Source organism: Eptesicus fuscus, chromosome 12 (assembly GCF_027574615.1).
Source record: "Eptesicus fuscus isolate TK198812 chromosome 12, DD_ASM_mEF_20220401, whole genome shotgun sequence".
Taxonomy (NCBI): Eukaryota; Metazoa; Chordata; class Mammalia; order Chiroptera; family Vespertilionidae; genus Eptesicus; species Eptesicus fuscus.
The window spans coordinates 5547518-5564898 of record NC_072484.1 but is presented as its reverse complement, the minus strand read 5'-3'; the positions used below and the strand labels follow the sequence as shown (position 1 = coordinate 5564898).

Below are 17381 nucleotides of genomic sequence, written 5' to 3'. Positions count from 1 at the left end.
TACGCTTGGTTTAAATGCTCTGTTTCTGATTTAATGTTAGTTTCTGAAAGTTCTTAATAGTTTTTTATAGGTATGGGACTTGCTTGGATTTATTTTGGAGGGCCTCAGGGGAAACTGGGATATTTTTATTTTTATGAATGGAACCGAAGTTTATTGAGAGAAGCCAGTCCTAGAAAAGGAGCCAGTGGGGTTCAGGATCAGCCTGGTGTCAGTTACAATCAGGAGTAGTTTAGCATCCAAGCTAATTAAAGTCTATTAGTCCATGTGAGGAGACCCACATGGCCATGAGCCACAGGGGCGATGGGGGCTCTGCTCCCCTGCAACAGGAATGGCAAGTATCCATGGTGCACTGCCGGCACTGGGATATTTATGGATGAGCTAGAGAATTGGAACTGATCTGGTTTCATAGTGGGGCTTTACAGCTCCTGGTTCCTGCACTCATGAGATTTCCAGCAGTGGACAGGGGGATAATAGTGTGGCTGGGGATGGAGACAAAGAGGACATCTCTTCCTCCTCTGGCAGCTGACAGGGAAAAAGCATGACAACAACACATGCATCATTTATTGACGACCAAGTGCTTTATATTCATCATTTCATTCACCCCACCACAAGAATGCTGTGAAGTGGGCATCCTTGTGTGGGATCAGCCAGGTAAGGAATTAGCCAGATACCAATACAGATACCAATAGGAATAAGGTCATTCTGGATTGGGGGTGCTAAGCACCCCCAATCCAGAATGACCTTATTCCTATTGGTATCTGGCAAATTTGGCTATCTGAGCTCAGAAATCTAGCACAAGTAATTTCATCTCTCAGGTCTTAGTTTCCTAGTCTGAAAAATTGAAGCAATTAAAACTACCTTGTAGTATTGTTGAAGGAATATATAGTGCCTAGCACACAGCACGTAATATGTGCTTGCTACATGATACCTGTGATGATGATGGTGACAGTGGTGATGATGCTGCTAGTGATGCTGGTGATGGTGGTGGTGGTGATGATGGTGATGGTAGTAATGCTGGTAATGTTGATGATGATGGTGGTGGTAATGGTGGTGATGAAGGTGATGGTGGTAATGCTAGTGATGATGATGATGGTGATGGTGGTAATGGTGGTGATGATGATGATGATGATGGTGATGATGATGATGATGGTGATGGTGATAATGGAGATAATGATGGTAACGATGATGATGAGGATAATACAACTATATTAGACTGTTTCTTCTAACTTGACTGACTATCATCTGTCCCCAAAGGGCATATCTTGCACCACAGAAAAATATGGAGTAATGTTCTTTTGCTCTCGAGTGTTTTAGTGTCCTGTGGCCTCCACCAGGTCACCGCTACCTGGGTGGCTTGAAGCAATAGAAACTTATTCTCTCATAGGCCTGGAGGTCAGAAGTCCGGAATTAAGGTGTGGGCAATGTTGATTCCTTCTGGAGAATCTGAGGTAGAACCGCCCTGCACTTCCCTGGCATTCTCTGGCCTGAGGTCTCATCTCTCTAGTCTCGCCTCTGTCTTCACATGGCCTTCCCCTCTGTGTGTCCTTCTCTGTCTCTTATAAGGACACTGTTGTTTGACTTAGCACCCCCAATCCAGAATTATCTTATTTCTATTTTTATCTTAATCATATCTGCAAAGACCCTAGTTCAAATAAGGTCACATTCTGAGGTCTCAGGTGGACATAAATGTAGGGGAGTGGGGAGACACACTACTCAACCACTACACTGAGGTAGGTCATTGAGGGATCCAAGGAAGTGACATGGACATGCCATGCCCACCCCCGGTCAGGGCCCCAGACCCAGGGCACTGCGTTCCCAGTGCTCACTGAGCAGCTGTCACAGCGACTCTGTTCGTGCTGTGGGAATTTTGGTGGATTCGTCCTCTTTGAACTTTCGAAGGTGGTGACTCACCGGGAGTCATCCTGGCTTGTGCTGAGCCACCGGCTGATGGTGGACCCAGCCCAGAGCTCCTGACTGCCCCTGAAGAACACAGCCCAGGACCACCGCTCCATCTCCACAGAGCACATGTGTCTCTGAGCCTGGGCAAGGCTGGTCGGGCTGTGGGCAGCTTTCGCCTTTCCTTTTCTCCCTTAAATGAAAAGCTGAAGAAGATTGGAGTTTGCCATCATTGTGGGCAGGCTGTGACATGTGGAAGGAGCTGATCCAGCATTTGGAGAATTAGACCTGCACGTTGAAGTCTCCGTGGACTGGGCAAATCCGCTTCAATGTGGACACAGCTTCTTACATTTCTTCTGCCTCAGTGACAGGAAAGTGTGTGTGCATATGTGGAGGGGAAAGGGCTGCTTCCACCCCCAGTGTGAGGTCAGATTGCCAGGTGACCCTGCCCTTTCTTAAGAATGAAACAAACAGCTCTGTTGAAAAGGGGGTTCCCCCATTGCCCACCTGCTCACCTCTAGGCGCCGCCCTCCCCCATGACAGCTCCATGGGTCTTCTCATCTTCTGAGGTGAGGACAGGAGAGCAGCTGGAAGCCACACACACTATTTTTAGAGAGAGGATGACACACAGAGGGGTGTGTGTTTGGTGGAAAGGGGCACAGCATGGAGGTGACTGTAGATATGAATGTCCTTGAACACACTCAGGCATTGTCTGTCTCCAGGAGGCCTCCCTTGTTCTGGGGTGCTGACCCCAGGACCTGGGGAGGGTGGAGGCTCTGGGAGCCTTTGAAAGTTGGCAGTGGTTCAGATAATAGCTGATGATTTCTTTGCAAAGGGAACTTCCCTTTATAAAAAAGGATTTTGCTGGTTTTATTAGTTAGAAAAGATGAATGTGGGTGGGCAGCCGGGATGTTTGAGTCTTTTATTAGTGTGCTAACATGAATGGAAAAGTATACTTTGAGTGCCTCTGATAATGATGCTGAGGAGAAAAAATAGGGAGGAAAGAAAAGAAGGAGGGAGGAAGGAAGAGAGAAAAAGCAGTAAAGAAGACCAAAACATAAACAACAAAAGAAAGAAAGGAAAGGGGAGAGAACCAAGTTGGCAGCATAGGTAAACACCTATACTTGTTGCCTCTCACAACCACATCAAAATTACAACTAAAAGGCAGAACAACTACCACTTAGAACTGCAGGAAAGCTGGCTGAGTGGAAGTTCCACAACTGGAGAGGTGAAGAAAGCGCATTGAGACTGGAAAGAGGTATGGAGGCGCGGAAAGTGCTGGCACCGGATGTGCTGCTCTTTTAATCGGGAGGGAGATACAAGCTCCCGCTTGCTCTGAACTCCAGTTCCGGGTGAGACTCGGGGACCCAGACACATATGGGGAGAAACTGGACTGTCTGGCATCGGGCCGGAAAGCGAGGGCGGCTTTCTCTCAGAGGTGCTCGCAGCTATCATTGTTCCTGCAGGGATGTGGAGACCGGGGGAACTCTCCAGTGCAGGGCTGACTGGCAGCCATTGCTGTTTGGTCCTCCCTGGTGATTCCCAGAGACCCCGCCCCACCTAATTTACAACCCCACCCAAGCTGTGCACATCGGCTTTTGCATATGAATGGCCTGTCCTTTCTCTGCATAAAACCTGTCAAACCGCAGCTGGGTCAGAGAGCCCCAGAGCTTCCGAAAGAAGGCCCAAGGCCTGGCAGCAGTAGCCTGCCTTGCTTCACAGCTGGGCCTCATCTGGGCACTTCCAAAGCCCATACAAAGACAAGGAATCTGCAGATCTCTCTGTAGCTCCTGCTGGGTGGCCTCAGGCAATGGCTGACTTTGCACCTCCTTGGAGATCCAAGAGCCAGTGTACCCAGTGGTCAGTGTGAAACCAAACCAGATTACAACTCTTCATATCCATAAGAGACATATTCAAGGGGCAGACTCAGTGAGCACCAAAGGCCCACTGAAGCAAGTCCTGCCCCATAAGGGTGTCTCCTGCACAACAGATCTTCCAGTGTAGACACAGCTGGTCCTCACAGCCAATTGGCCTGGAGGTCAGTTCCTCCCAGTGATACCAACAGCAATCAAGGCTTAACTGCAACAAGATTGTGCACACAGCCCACAAAGGGATGCACCAAGAGCGTCCACCTCAGGTGACTGGGGAGGCTGAGCCACGGGGCCCTATAGGACACCTACCACACAAGGCCACTCTATCAACTCAAAGAGACTTAGCAGCTACCCAGTACATAGAAATAAACACAGGGAAGCAGCCAAAATGAGGAGACAAACAAGTCACAAATGAAAGAAATGGATGAAAGCAAAATACTGGATATAGAGTTCAAAACCACGGTTATAAGATTACTCAAGAATCTTCTAGAAACCTCTGAGAAATTTAGTGAGACCTTTAAGGATATGGAAAAGGACCAATCAGAAATTAAGCATACACTGAGTGAAATAAAGAATAATATACAGAGATCCAACAGCAGACTAGAGGATCCCAAGAATCAAGTCAAAGATTTGAAATATGAAGAAGCAAAAAACACCCAACCAGAAAAGCAAAAAGAAAAAAAAAAGAATCCAAAAATATGAAGATAGCGTAAGGAGCCTCTGGGACAACTTCAAGCGTACCAACATCCAAATTATGGGGGTGCCAGAAGAAGAGAGAGAGAAAGACATTGAAAACCTATTTGAAGAAATAATGACAGAAAACTTCCCCTTCCTGGTGAAAGAAATAGACTTACAAGTTCAGGAAGCACAGAGAACCCCAAACAAGAGGAATCCAAAGAGGACCACACCAAGACACATCATAATTAAAATGCCAAGGGAAAAAGACAAAGAGAGAATCTTGAAAGCAGCAAGAGAAAAACAGTTAGTTACCTACAAGGGAGCACCCATACGACTGTCAGATGATTTCTCAACAGAAACTATGCAGGCCAGAAGGGAGTGGCAAGAAATATTCAAAGTGATAGCAAGAACCTACAACCAAGATTACTCTACCCAGCAAAGCTGTCATTTAGAATTGAAGGTCAGATAAAGAGCTTCACAGACAAGAAAAAGCTAAAGAGTTCATCACCACCAAACCAGTATTATATGAAATGTTGAAGGGTATTCTCTAAGAAGAGGAGGAAGAAGAAAAAGGTAAAGATAAAAAATTATGAACAACAAAGTGACAACAAATACCTATCTACCAACAAGTGAATCTAAAAACCAAATGAATAAAAAATCTGATGAACAGAACAAACTGGTGAATGTAATAGAATCAGGGACATGGAAAGGGAGCAGACTGACAATTCTTGGGGGGAGTGCGGGAAGAGATTGGACAAAGAGCTTACACCTATGGAAGAGGTCAGTGCTGGGGGGGAGGCCTGGAGTGGGGTGGGAACCAGGTGGAGGGGAGCTATGGGGGGAAAAGAAGAGAAACAACTGTAATAATCTGAACAATAAAGATTTTTAAAAAAGAAAGAAGAGAAGAACAGATAGAGTGACTCTAGGGAGGTGACATTTAAGCAGAAAACTGGGTTATAAAAGGCATGGGATTGTGGTGGGGAGCAGGGGGTTTGAGCGGTCCAGGCAGGAGAGCACGTGCCAAGGCTCTGGAGGTGGCAGAGAACTTGACATGTCTAAGGAACAGAGGGGAGAAGAGTGACTGAGCCTGTGGACTCCGGGTGAACGGCCGGATCTGGACCACAGGTCCAAGCTCCTTCTGGGCCAGGCAGGACGACGAGGTGGAGAGGGGGCGTGGCAGCTGGGCAGTCTGCCCCGGAAGGCTGGCCGCTGCTGCGCAGCTCCAGCCAGGTGCTGCCACCTGGGTCTGTGGCCAGGTTTGAGCTTTATTAGAGAGTAGGACTATAGATTGTTGTGCAAAATCTCATGTCTTTTGGATGCTGGCTTCAAATGTAAAGACTTAAAAATGACGTTGCAGACTGAACAGAGACCGTGCCCTGGGATGGACTCTGGGGCCACCGCTCTGGCACTTGCTCCGGGTCTCTGACCCTTGTGGACCAGGGACGTGGTCATTCATGGGCTGTTCCAGAGCACAGCACTTGTCATCTCCCGGCCCATCTCCAGAAGAGCTAGGCCAAGTCACAGGAACAATCCTTTGCCGTCTCCATCTGCAAAGCTGGCCAAGGGACTTAATCCAAGTGAGTGCAGCCAGAGGAAAAGGGCGTGTCTTCCTTAAAAAGCCTTGAATAAAGGAATCCTATTCAGGGCCTGAAAAGACCAGTGTTTCAGTGAGTGGCAGCTTGTCCAGGCAGGTCTGCATGGTGACCTCTTACAGGAGGGAGGCAGCTGTTTGAAGGTTCACTGCTCCTGCCCATGGAGGAATCTCCTCAAGCAGAAGTAGGCCCGTTTGGTTGCAGTCCCCGCTCTGATGCTGCAGAAATTGGTCCTTAGCCTTGTTTTGGGATTATCAGAAGGACCCTCCTGTGTACATCTGGTTCATCTTGCCTTCGGCATGGAGAGCTGAGGTCCAGCTGAGGGCAAGGCTGCACCCAAAGTGTCAGTGAACATGTTGACCCATTTATACTATGAGCTGGTCGTGTCTAGCTGAGTTGCAGAAAGTTAACCAAATCAAGGCTTTTGGTTGCAAGTGACAGAAAGTGAACTCATACTGGGTTAAACAAACAAAAGAAGGTGACAACATGGATGGAAGACCCTTATGCTAAGTGAAATAAGTTAGAGAAAGACAAATTCTGTATGATCTCACTTAAATGTGGAATCTAAAAAGAAAACTCACAGCAAGAGAGATCAGATTGGTGGTTGCCAGGGCAGGGGGTGGGGGTGGGAAAAATGGGTGAAGAGGGTCAAAAGGTACAGATTTGCAGTTATAAATAAGTAAGTCTGGGGATGCAGTGTGTGGCAGGGTGATGGTAGTTAACACAGCTGTGTGGCATACTTGAAAGGCACTAACAGAGCAGACCCTGAAAGTTCTCATGGCAGGGAAAAACAGTCTGTGGCTAAATGAGGTAATGGATGTTAGATACACTTATTATGGAAATAATTTCATAATATATACATATGCATGTCAAGTCTTTGTATCGTACAGCTTAAGCTTATACAGTGTTGTAGGCCAATTATATCGCAATAAAACTGGAAGAAATTAATGAAAAAAAAACCCTAACAAACAAAAGAAGGAACAGGTTGGCTTATGACCCTGAAAAATCAGCCCATCGGTATTTCAGGGGAATGGGAAGAATCTTTGTCCCTTGACCCTGGCTCCCAAGCACCATCATACCCATATTCCTGCCAGGAAGATGAGGAATAAGGATGGCAAGTGGTCCACCTCCCAGCTGAGTCAGCCCCTGAAAGAACCCGTGAGGGCCATGTTCCCTGACTTCTGCTTATGTGTGTCAGTGGCCACACATATTGCAAAGGAGGCACCAAAAAATGATCTTTTAGCCAAGCTCATTTCAGGCCTCAGCGATTTAGGATTTCTGTTAGAGAGGAGGAAGGAGACTGGGCAATGGGAAGGCATCCAGCAGTCTGTGCTTCAGGCTTTGTTTGTTTGCTTTGCTTTTTCTGAAGCCATCATGTGTACAGAGTTTAAAGTAAGAGTCACAAAAGTCACATACCCACAGGCAGGTGTCTTAAATGCACGAGGCAGGCTCAGAAGCAGGTAGGCAATAGGGAGTAGTGGGGACTGGGGCAAACTGGAGAGCTCATACTCATCTCCAGGGGATTGCCAGTCGGACCGGCTGATATTCACCATGTGAGAAAGAGGAGCCCAGGATTATCAGAGCCTCTGAGTTTTTAAGAAAAACTCAGCGGCTCTGATATACACAGTTTTAGATGAATTCTTCTGATTGTTAAATGATGATAATGAATTCTAATTTATCCCCAAAATAATTCTATGGTCCAAATAACACATAATTATAAGCTGGATCTCACTTGGGGCTTACATTTTTTAAAAGTCGGGCTTATTGAGGAATAATTTACATACAACAAAACCCACCTATTTTAGGTATACAATTCTATGAAAAAATTTGGATTTCACCAGTTTTTCCACTCATGTCCTTTTTTCCTGTTCTAGGATCCAACCCAGGATACCAGATTGTACTTAGCGCTGGGTTTATTAGATGCACACTTTTTAAAATAATTTTTTTATTGATTTTGGAGAGGAAGGGAGAAGGAGAGATAGAAATATCAATGATGAGAGAGAATTATTGATTGGCTGCCTCCTGCATACCCCCTCCTGGGGATTGAGCCAGCAACCCAGGCATGTGCCCTTGACAGGAATCAAACCCGGGACCCTTCAGTCCCCAGTCGATGCTCTATTCACCGAGCCAAACCAGCTAGTGCTAGATGCACATTTTAATGGCTCTAGAATCAAGGTTCATCTTACAGTCTGTGCTGGCTGTATTTTTTTTCTTAGTGGCCCATCAAATTATAGAATGTCTTAGATTTAATGAAATATGTTGTTGTTGTTATTATTATTATTATTATTATTATTATTAGTTGATCTCCTTAAGTCTTCACTTCCTCATCTGTAAAATGGGAACAATGCTAGGACTCACCTCATATAGGTGTGGGAGATAGAATGAGAGACTCCTCAGAAAGGGCCTTGCATAGAGCTGGGTGCACACTGAGCCCTTATAGTCAGGGGTTAGTGCTAAACCCAAATATGTGCCCTCTGCACAGCGTGCTCATGGGGACTGGTGAGCACACCTTCCCTTCCCTTTCCCTATGTGGAGGGAAAGTTGCCTGGAGCCCTCATTTCTTAGCAGCTTTTGTTCTCCAAGCAAGAGCCCACAGGAATGGCTACCAATTAAAAAAGCAAAATTTCAGGTGACAGCATTTGCAGAAGATACTGCAAATCTCTCTATATAAAACCCTAATATGCAAATAGACTGAATGGCAGAACAACCAAAAAACTGGTTGCTATGATGTGCGCTGACCACTGGAGTGGGTGGGTGGGTGGGGCGTGGAACATGGTGGGTGTCGGCAGCAGGCAGCAGAGTGCAGAACATGGCAGGTGTTGGCTGCTGTAGGACGGTGGAGCAGGTGAGCAGGGGCTCCAGACCAAGGCGGGGTGCTGGTTGCTGTCATCGGGGCGAGCCTCTGGTGGTTACTGAAAATTCTTTGCTCCTGTCCGCCACAGTCCCACCTGGCGCTCGCACCTGCTGCCAGTGCCCGGTGCTGGCCCTGATCGCTCGGTGCTGTCAGCAGGTGTGAGCAGCAGCTGCCGGCCCCAATCGCCCATCAGGGTTTCTCCATCTCCCCCTGCTCCTGAGGGGTGACAGGGGCAGCAGCCGCCACTTGCACCTGCTGATGGGGCCAGCTCCACTTGAACCTGCTGCTGGCACCAACCGTAATCACTCTGTGCCATCACCGTGTGAGAGCTGTGGTGGCAGGAGCAGTTCTGCAGGTAGACAGGGACCTGGGGGCCATGGTGGGAGGGGCCAGGTGGGGGCATGGAGGATGGGCCCGAGACCCACCCCTGTGCCCACCACAGCCTCGCGGCCCACAGTTCCTTTCAAGGTGCACGAATTCGTGCACTGGGCCCCTAGTGTTTACTAGTAATAAAAAGCCCAGTTGCTGGGAGAGTAAGACAGCTACCTCTTCTGGAAGATCTGAAGCCACATTTTTTTTTTTAAAAAATATATTTTATTGATTTTTGACAGAGGGGAAGAGAGAGGGATAGAGAGTTAGAAACATTGATGAGAGAGAAACATCGATCAGCTGCCTCCTGCACACCCCCCGCTGGGGATGTGCCCGCAACCAAGGTACATGCCCTTGACCGGGAATCGAACCCAGGACCCCTCAGTCCGAAGGCCGACGCTTTATCCACTGAGCCACACCGGTTTCGGCCTGAAGCCAAGGCATTAGGGGTGAGTTAATTAAATGTTTGTCCAAATATAGCAGGCTAATTTTTAAAGATGGTAATTTTGTTTGGTCTATGAATGATGGGCTTATAAATATCCAAGTGGCCCTTGGCAGGAAAAAAGATTCCCTACCCCTATTATAGAGAATTGAGATAATATTTAAAAAATAATAAAGTGGCCTGCAACCCCACTGCTCAGAGATTGTCACCATGGACACCAAGTTCTTTTTATCATTCCTTCCCTGATTGTTAAAAATAATACTCACTATAAAAGAAATTAGAAAATGTAGAAAAAGCACAGAAGCAAAACACCGTACTGTCTCTTATCTCACTGTCCGGATTACCAACATGGAGACATGTGTTCTTACTGAGATTTTCAGGATGGTGTTTTCATCTATATTTAAAACTATTGCAAGCCTGTGTAGCTGAGAGCCGGCGCTGGGTGGATCAGCGGGATTTAGATTTTTGCCACCACTGTTGACTAGTCATGGGCAACTGTGACTCTGTAGGCCTCAGTTTCTCTATGTGTAAAACCAGGATGTTGTTGTGGAGAACATTGCACCACCCTTGGCACAGAGAGCTCTGAGAAGTGGCAGTCATGAGCAGTGCGTCCATTTCTAATGGCTGCCCGACAATTCCCATGCAAACCTAGTGACTTAAATCAACACCTGGGTGCTACCTTCCATTTATATGCCACTGTTTTTGTGGGTCAGGATTTCAGGCACAGGTTAGCTGGGTCCTCTGTTCAGAGTCTCACAGGTTACAATCCAGGTGTTGGCTGGGGCTGGGGTCTCAACTAGGGTAGTGCCGGTGATGTTTTTGGAGCATTTTATAAGTGTTGGGAAATTAAAGCGCACAGACCTGGTGCCAGGTGAATTGGGTTTAAAAACTTAGACCTGCTTAGTTCTTTAAGACTCAGTTCTTCATTGCTTTAACCATTTGCCTATAGGTGGATACTTTGATCGGTGCCAATATTTTATGCACAGCATCTTTACATACCAGCACACTGAAGGGGAGTGGGTGAGTAGTAGGAAACATTTCTCCTCAAAGTTTATAATTTTCATTGACTAGAACGGGTTCTGACTATTGGAACAGACTTTTGAAAGCAGTATGGCGAGGCTAGCAGGTGGCTCCAGAACCTAGGCTCTCGTTGCTGCTAGAAGACCAAGGTGCTTCCTACAGCACTTCCGAGACAGTCATATATTACCACCCTCTCAGATGAGTAACTTCCAGTCACAGCACACAGCAGAAGGGTAGCTTAACATTGAAAGGTCGTTGTCACTTCATGTCGAGGAAATAAATGAAGTAGCTCAGCAAATAGCAAAAGAAAAAGAAAATAAGTGTTCCAGAACAAGCTGTTATATTCACTTGGTATCAGTAAAATTGTCCAAAATAACCCAGAAGACCATGGCAAGTTATAGTTGTGTAAATGATGAAATCTGATATTTGCTGTTTAAATTCAGCAGCCGAGAGAATCTCTTCGTAAAGAAGATGAAAAAGAAATGTACATGCATTACTTCCAGACTGCATTACTCTTTGGAAATATACAACCTACCAGTTAGAGTTTGGGTATGATTGTTACCTTTGCCTTCACGTCCGCATCATGGTGATAACCAACACTCTCATTTCCTGGGTGCGTTCTTCTCCATATAACAGGAAAAACAGTGAACTTTAGTGACCGTAGGCTGAATAGCTAAATGGCCTTCCTTTTTGAGGCAGTTACTTATATTCTGAAAGAGTGTCAGACCTCGAAGAAGAATTCCCCTTTGCCACATGGCCATCCTAGAGGGAAAGGGATGAGGAACCCACCTGGATACCAAGTAGTCCTCTGTCCTGGCTGGATTTTCAGACACATTTAACAGCAATTTCAAAACCTGAACCTTGGTGCCTCCGTTTCCTGTAAGCAACACTTGGAACTGGCCTGTAATGTAACTGTTCAGCATGTGCTGGTGGTTGTTGGTAATGGTCATATTTGTTAACAGTCTCAGCCCGCCAGCTGCACGGGAAGTTCAGGGGATGGGAGAAGACATCCTCACAGACTTGATTGATGTGTACCTTTATCTTCATTTGCTTTTCAACGTCCAGACTCAGGTGACTCAGTGCCTTTAAAGCCTTCTCTTTATTACTGTGGTTGGGATCACCAATTTTGCTTCCAACAATGGGAATACCACCCAATTCACAAAGAATGACGTGCTTAGCTGAAGAGCCCGCATTGCTACCCAGAGTGACCAGAGCTTTTTCAATAATTATCGGATGCTCAGTTGACTCAAGCAGATGAAGCAGTTCCTGAAGTGGCTCAGCATCTAGGACATCATCATATGAACCATTGGTTAAGTCTTCTGTGGACCAGGTGGGACGCAGCCGTAGCCCCTGGCCCCAGTCAGCCTGTAAATGCAATAGCAGGCGTGGCCGGAGGACCAGCCCACTGCCACCCATCCCCCATCCAGGTGCTGCCCGTGCCGCTGAGGCTGGGGCCCAGCGCAGGTGTTTGCTAAGCAAGTGGGTTCCACGGCCACCTGAGCTGGAGCCGAACCCTAAATTTTTGAATATTTAATTTTCTCAACTATAAGTGAAATAAAGAAGACTTGCCTGGCAGAATTGCCCTTAGAGCTAAAGGGAATAATATAGCTGAAGTCGCTGGCATGTGTTAAGTAAGTGTATTATGCAGGTGCAGAAAGTGAGGCCCTGAGCCCTAGAGAGAGAGAGAGGTGCTCAGGGAGGGTATCCAGTCCCCACACTTGCCACTTCCTCGGCACGTCGCACCTGTGCCCTTCTGTAGGAATCCCTTTCCACGTCCCGCGTGGTCCAGGGTTCCGGTTCAGGGTTCGAGTTCTGGAGAAGGGCCGCACACAAATGAATGGAGACTTGAAGAAATTCATTTTGGCGATATGGGGGGCCACGCGGTAGTCCACCTCTAGTGGGAGAACTACTGACTGCTCTGGCTCTGCCATCCCTTTTATTGAGGCTTTGGGGAAAACATCTTAGGCAAGATAAACAGAAATGTACATGTAGCCCTTAGGCAGGAAATAACAGAAACTTACATGGGACAAACAAAGGTGGAGGCTGCTTCAGCTAACAATGTCTCAACTAAAGGGTGAGTGGTTAGAGCAATTAAGGTTGTTGACCAGCCTTCCTGGCTTCCTGTCAACATCTCTCTTTTAGTGAAACTGATTTGTTTCCGGCACCCTTCCCCTTCTCCAGCACAGCACCTGCATCCACCCAGGTTGGCTCTGACAGGTGGGAGATCCTTGTTTTTGTTACCGTTTCCCCCTACAGACTTCAGTTTTGTCTGAATAGAACAGCAGGGAAGGCAGAGAATGCGCTGGGCTTCTTCCTCCTTTTCCCGCTGCCACGTGGGGCCTCAGGTCAAGCAAGGCCGCTGGTGCTGTTATCTTTTCTGCTTGGAGGCGGTAGATGCAGGCCCAGGTCTCGACTAGGACTCTAACTGGTTCTCTCCACCCTGATTTTCTGGCTCCATCGACTGGAGCCTCCGGGTTTAAATGCAACTCACTGACTCCAATGCATTTGCCCTTTTGAGCAGGAGGCCAAGGATCCTGGGCTCTCAAGCCCAATTGCAGACATAACTTTGAAGGTGTGTCACTGTGCAGTCACCTGGCTGTGACCCTACTTGGCAGCCAGCTCAGGTTCTGGGGGCCTTGGAGGGAGGATGACAAATGCCAGCCTGGTCCACCACCAGCTTGCACATCTGCTAATTAAAGGCTTAGCCTGTTTGGGGGAGATACTGGGGGCACAAGGACCTTCCGGTGGCTTCCTTTTGCTCTATTCTATATTTAACAGGAGTCTAATCACTGGAGCCAGACTGCTTGCAATCAGAGACTCATTTTCTTCTATCCTGTACTGATCGAGTGACCCTTGCCAAGACACTTAACCTTCCAGGCCTCAGTTTCCTAATCGGCAGAGCAGACCAATCCGATGGTCGTACCTTCCTAATAGGGTTGTCCTGAGGATGAAATGAGAGAAAGCTTTTAAGCCGGGTGGGTGGTACACACTCAGTAAGTGTCAGCTGTTAGCGGTCGGATGGTAGGCCCCCGGCTAGGCTGGCCCCATCCACCTCGCTGACTTCATTTCTTCGCCTCCCCCAACTGCTGCAGCCACATTGGCCCTGTTGCCCTTCCCGATGCACAACAGGCGTGTGCCCTCTTGGGCTCCTTCTGAGAGATGTTCCCCAGGTGTTTGCAAGGCAGGCCCACCTTCCATTCACAGGTCAGAGGTTACCTCTTCCAGGAGGCTCCTGACTACCCCTTGCCCTACCACTTTCTCTCTTGTGATCCTGTTTTATTTTATTTCTCTCATGACACACTTGAAATTATTTGATGTATTTCTCTCTCTGCTTGTGCATTTTCTGATCCACCCCAGCAAAGTAAATCTCGATTTTTAGGAAACCTATCTATTTAGGAAACCCTGAGTGCCTAAAATAGCACTGGCACGCAGTAAGTGGTCAATAAATGACTGCAGAGTGAATGCATAAGCTGCAGGAACTTGGCTTAAGTCATACAGTGAGGACTGATGCTGGTTGAGCGGCTATTACTTGCCTGGCATTCTGAGCAGAGCTGTGCATACTTTTCTCCTCTTAATTCTACAACAGCCCTCCACGGTAGGTAACCTGTTGACTTGGTCCCACAGATGAGGTGATAGCTCAGAGAGCTTAATAACTTCTCCAAGGTCACACAGCTAATGAGCAACAGTGGCTCAAAAAGGCTCAAGTCTGGGGGGTCCTGGTGCTTCCTTGGCCCTCATAGGAATGAGGTCCTGGAGCTTTGAAGGAAGCAGAGAAGAGAGTGTGTAGATCCCCATGAGAATGACGGTGCTGATGCGTCTTGTTTAACCCGTTAACTGCCATGCGTCCAAAACGGAAACCATTCCCACATGCCACGATATTTTGAATTTAATTGCACCTATAGAAGCTTATGCGTACAAAGGGTTAAAGCACACCGTTAGTCGTTACTGATCATATTAACATCCTAAATTGAGTGTGAGCCTTCAGCCTTGTCCCCTCCCCGATGCAGAGGTGCAGGGTAGGAAGGATGGACATTTAAAATTTTTATTTATTTTTAAAAAATATTTTTATTGATTTCAGAGAGGAAGGGAGAGGGAGAGAGAAACATCAATGAGGAGAGAGAATCATTGATCAGCTGCCTCCTGCAAGCCCCCCAGTGGGGATTGAGCCACAACCCAGGCATGTCCCCTGACCAGGAATCGAACCATGACCTTCTCATTCATATGTTATTGCTCAACTACTGAACCACACCAGTGGGACAAAACTTTTATTTATCGATTGATTTTTTTACAAAGAGAGAGGGAGAGAGAGAAACATCGATTTGTTCCACTTATTTATGCATTCATTGGTGGGATTGAATCCACGACCTTGGTGTGTTGGGATGATGTTCTAACCAACTGAGCTACCGGCCAGGGCTGGTAGGTTGGATATTTCTGTCCCATTTCACAGGCAGGAAAACTGGGGCTCCGGCTCAACCATCTATCTGTGTGTGGGATGTCCCCTTGAGAAAGGTCTTGGCTGAGACCCTACTCCTCTGAGATACCTGCCTGGACTAGTCTCGGTGAGCTGTTCCTCCTAATGTCACACTGCCCGCATGTCCCCCACCCTAGCACTTGCCCCAGCATGTCGCAGTTGCTCATCGCATTGCCTCTCTCTCCTGTTAGGTCGGTGCTGTCCCAAGCAGAGGCCACTAGGCCAGGGGCAGTTTTCCTCCCTCCCTCAGGGGACATTTGGCAATGTCTGGAGACATTTGTGGTTGTCACAGTGGAGGATGGAGATGCTGGGTACGTGCCAGCTGAGCAGGGGTCTGACTATGTCTGTCTGGGTTTGCTGATCATTGCACATGCAACACTGAGCAGAGGCTTGACACAGACTGGGTGCTGCAGGCAGGGTCCACACACCCAGGAGCTGGCCTGGTAGGACCCTAAGCACCCACAGTTCTCCCCCCAAGTCCAGTATATAAGGCAGCTGCCAGGGAGAGCTCCTTCCTTCTGGGAGATGCCCAGTTGTCCCCTGACTCCCTGACCAGGCCCCCGGGTCTGGGTCTTCCTGCTGGGCCTCCTCCCACCCGCCCTTGGCCGAGAGTGATCATGGGTGAGTCACAGACTCCCTCGTTTGGAGCTTCTCCACTAGCAGCCTGCCCTTCTGGTCCTCAGCAGCAGTGAGGTACAGGCAGATTTAAAATCTAGTTGTCTGCGCCAGGACTCTACCGGACATACTAGTAAAGGCAGATAAAGGCAAGCAGTCGCAGGCTTTCTGTGACTTTAATTATCCTGAGCACATGGCTTGCTTGACCCCAGAGGAAAGCGGGACAAGCTCCAGAACGCATATTTGGAAACCTCCGTCCTGTCCTGACAATGGGTTTCTGAGAATAGGACGAATTCTTCATCATTACACAACAGATGATTGAGCAAGTGTCCGCCACAGCCAACCCCAGCTGGATTCGACCACAGTCCATCCCTGAGATTCAAAACAGCCCTCGAAAGGTTTATGGACTGGCTGGGCATGGCTTTGAGGGCAGGATCTGTTCTAGGTGGCACTGAGAGAGGATGTCCAGAGGGACATATTTTGATCTTGAACCTGGCCTCTGATTCCGGAGGTAGCTATGCAATTGTCAACACCAAGCAGCCTGGCTGGGAAATTGGAATTTACAGACACCAATGACTAGCTTGTTTTAGTGTAAAGGTTCCTGGAACTACGCCCCTCCCCACCCCCCTTAAAAAAATATGGTTGTGCCCTAGCTGGTTTGGCTCAGTGGGTAGAACATCGGCCTGCAGACTGAAGGGTCCCGGGTTTGATTCCGGTCAAGGGCACATGCCTGTGCTGCGGGCTTGATCCACAGTAGGGAGCGTGCAGGAAGCAGCCAGTTAATGATTCTCTCTCGTCATTGATGTTTCTATCTCTTTCTCCCTCTCCCTTCCTCTCTGAAATCAATAAAAAAAGAATTAAAAAAATATGGCTGTGACAGTAACAGGTTTATTGTACTCAAATTGCAAAATGTAGGAAAACACAAAGAAAAAAAACCAAACCCAGAATCCCATCAGGCAGTGATTATCACGGCCCACATTCCCTCCTTCAGCTTCTTTTGTCCTACTTAAAATTTAGCGTGTGTGGTATTTTACAGTATTGCTATCAAAGAGTCCTTGCCATTTTAAATCTTTTTTTTTTCTTTATATCTAGGACATTTTGTTGTCTCATTCAGTATTCGACATCACGGTAATTGATTGCATAGCCCTTCACTAGGAAAGCAGACCAGCTTCTTGAAACAATTCTCCATTGTTGAATATTTAGGCCGATTCCAACTTTCTGCTCTTGTAAAGAACTCTACAGTGGATGTCCTTGTACATAAGTCTTTGCTCACATCTCTATTTATTTCCTTAGGGTGAATTCCTAGAAGTAAAATGACTGGGATGATGGGTCACACACACTCAGACGTTTGGTAAGTACTGTCATCGTAGTCTGCAAAGTCTATGACAAATAACGCTTCCGACGGAATGTGCGTGTCTTCTCTCCCATGCCCTCCCCACCTCTCCAGTCCTGGCACCGACCAATCGAAACACAGAAAAACAAGCAAACAAGTAAGTCATTCTCACTCCCGGAGAAAAGCACTCTGGCGTTTGGTGCGTGTTTTTTCCGCATTGCTTTCTGTGCACGTGTACTC

General features: G+C 47.5%; 1 pseudogene; it reads right to left on the bottom strand.

Annotated features, from left to right (window-relative positions):
- Positions 1 to 11260: 11260 nt before the first annotated feature.
- Positions 11261 to 15360, bottom strand: LOC103285914 (armadillo repeat-containing protein 10-like; annotated as a pseudogene).
- Between the last annotated feature and the right edge of the window lie 2021 nt (positions 15361 to 17381).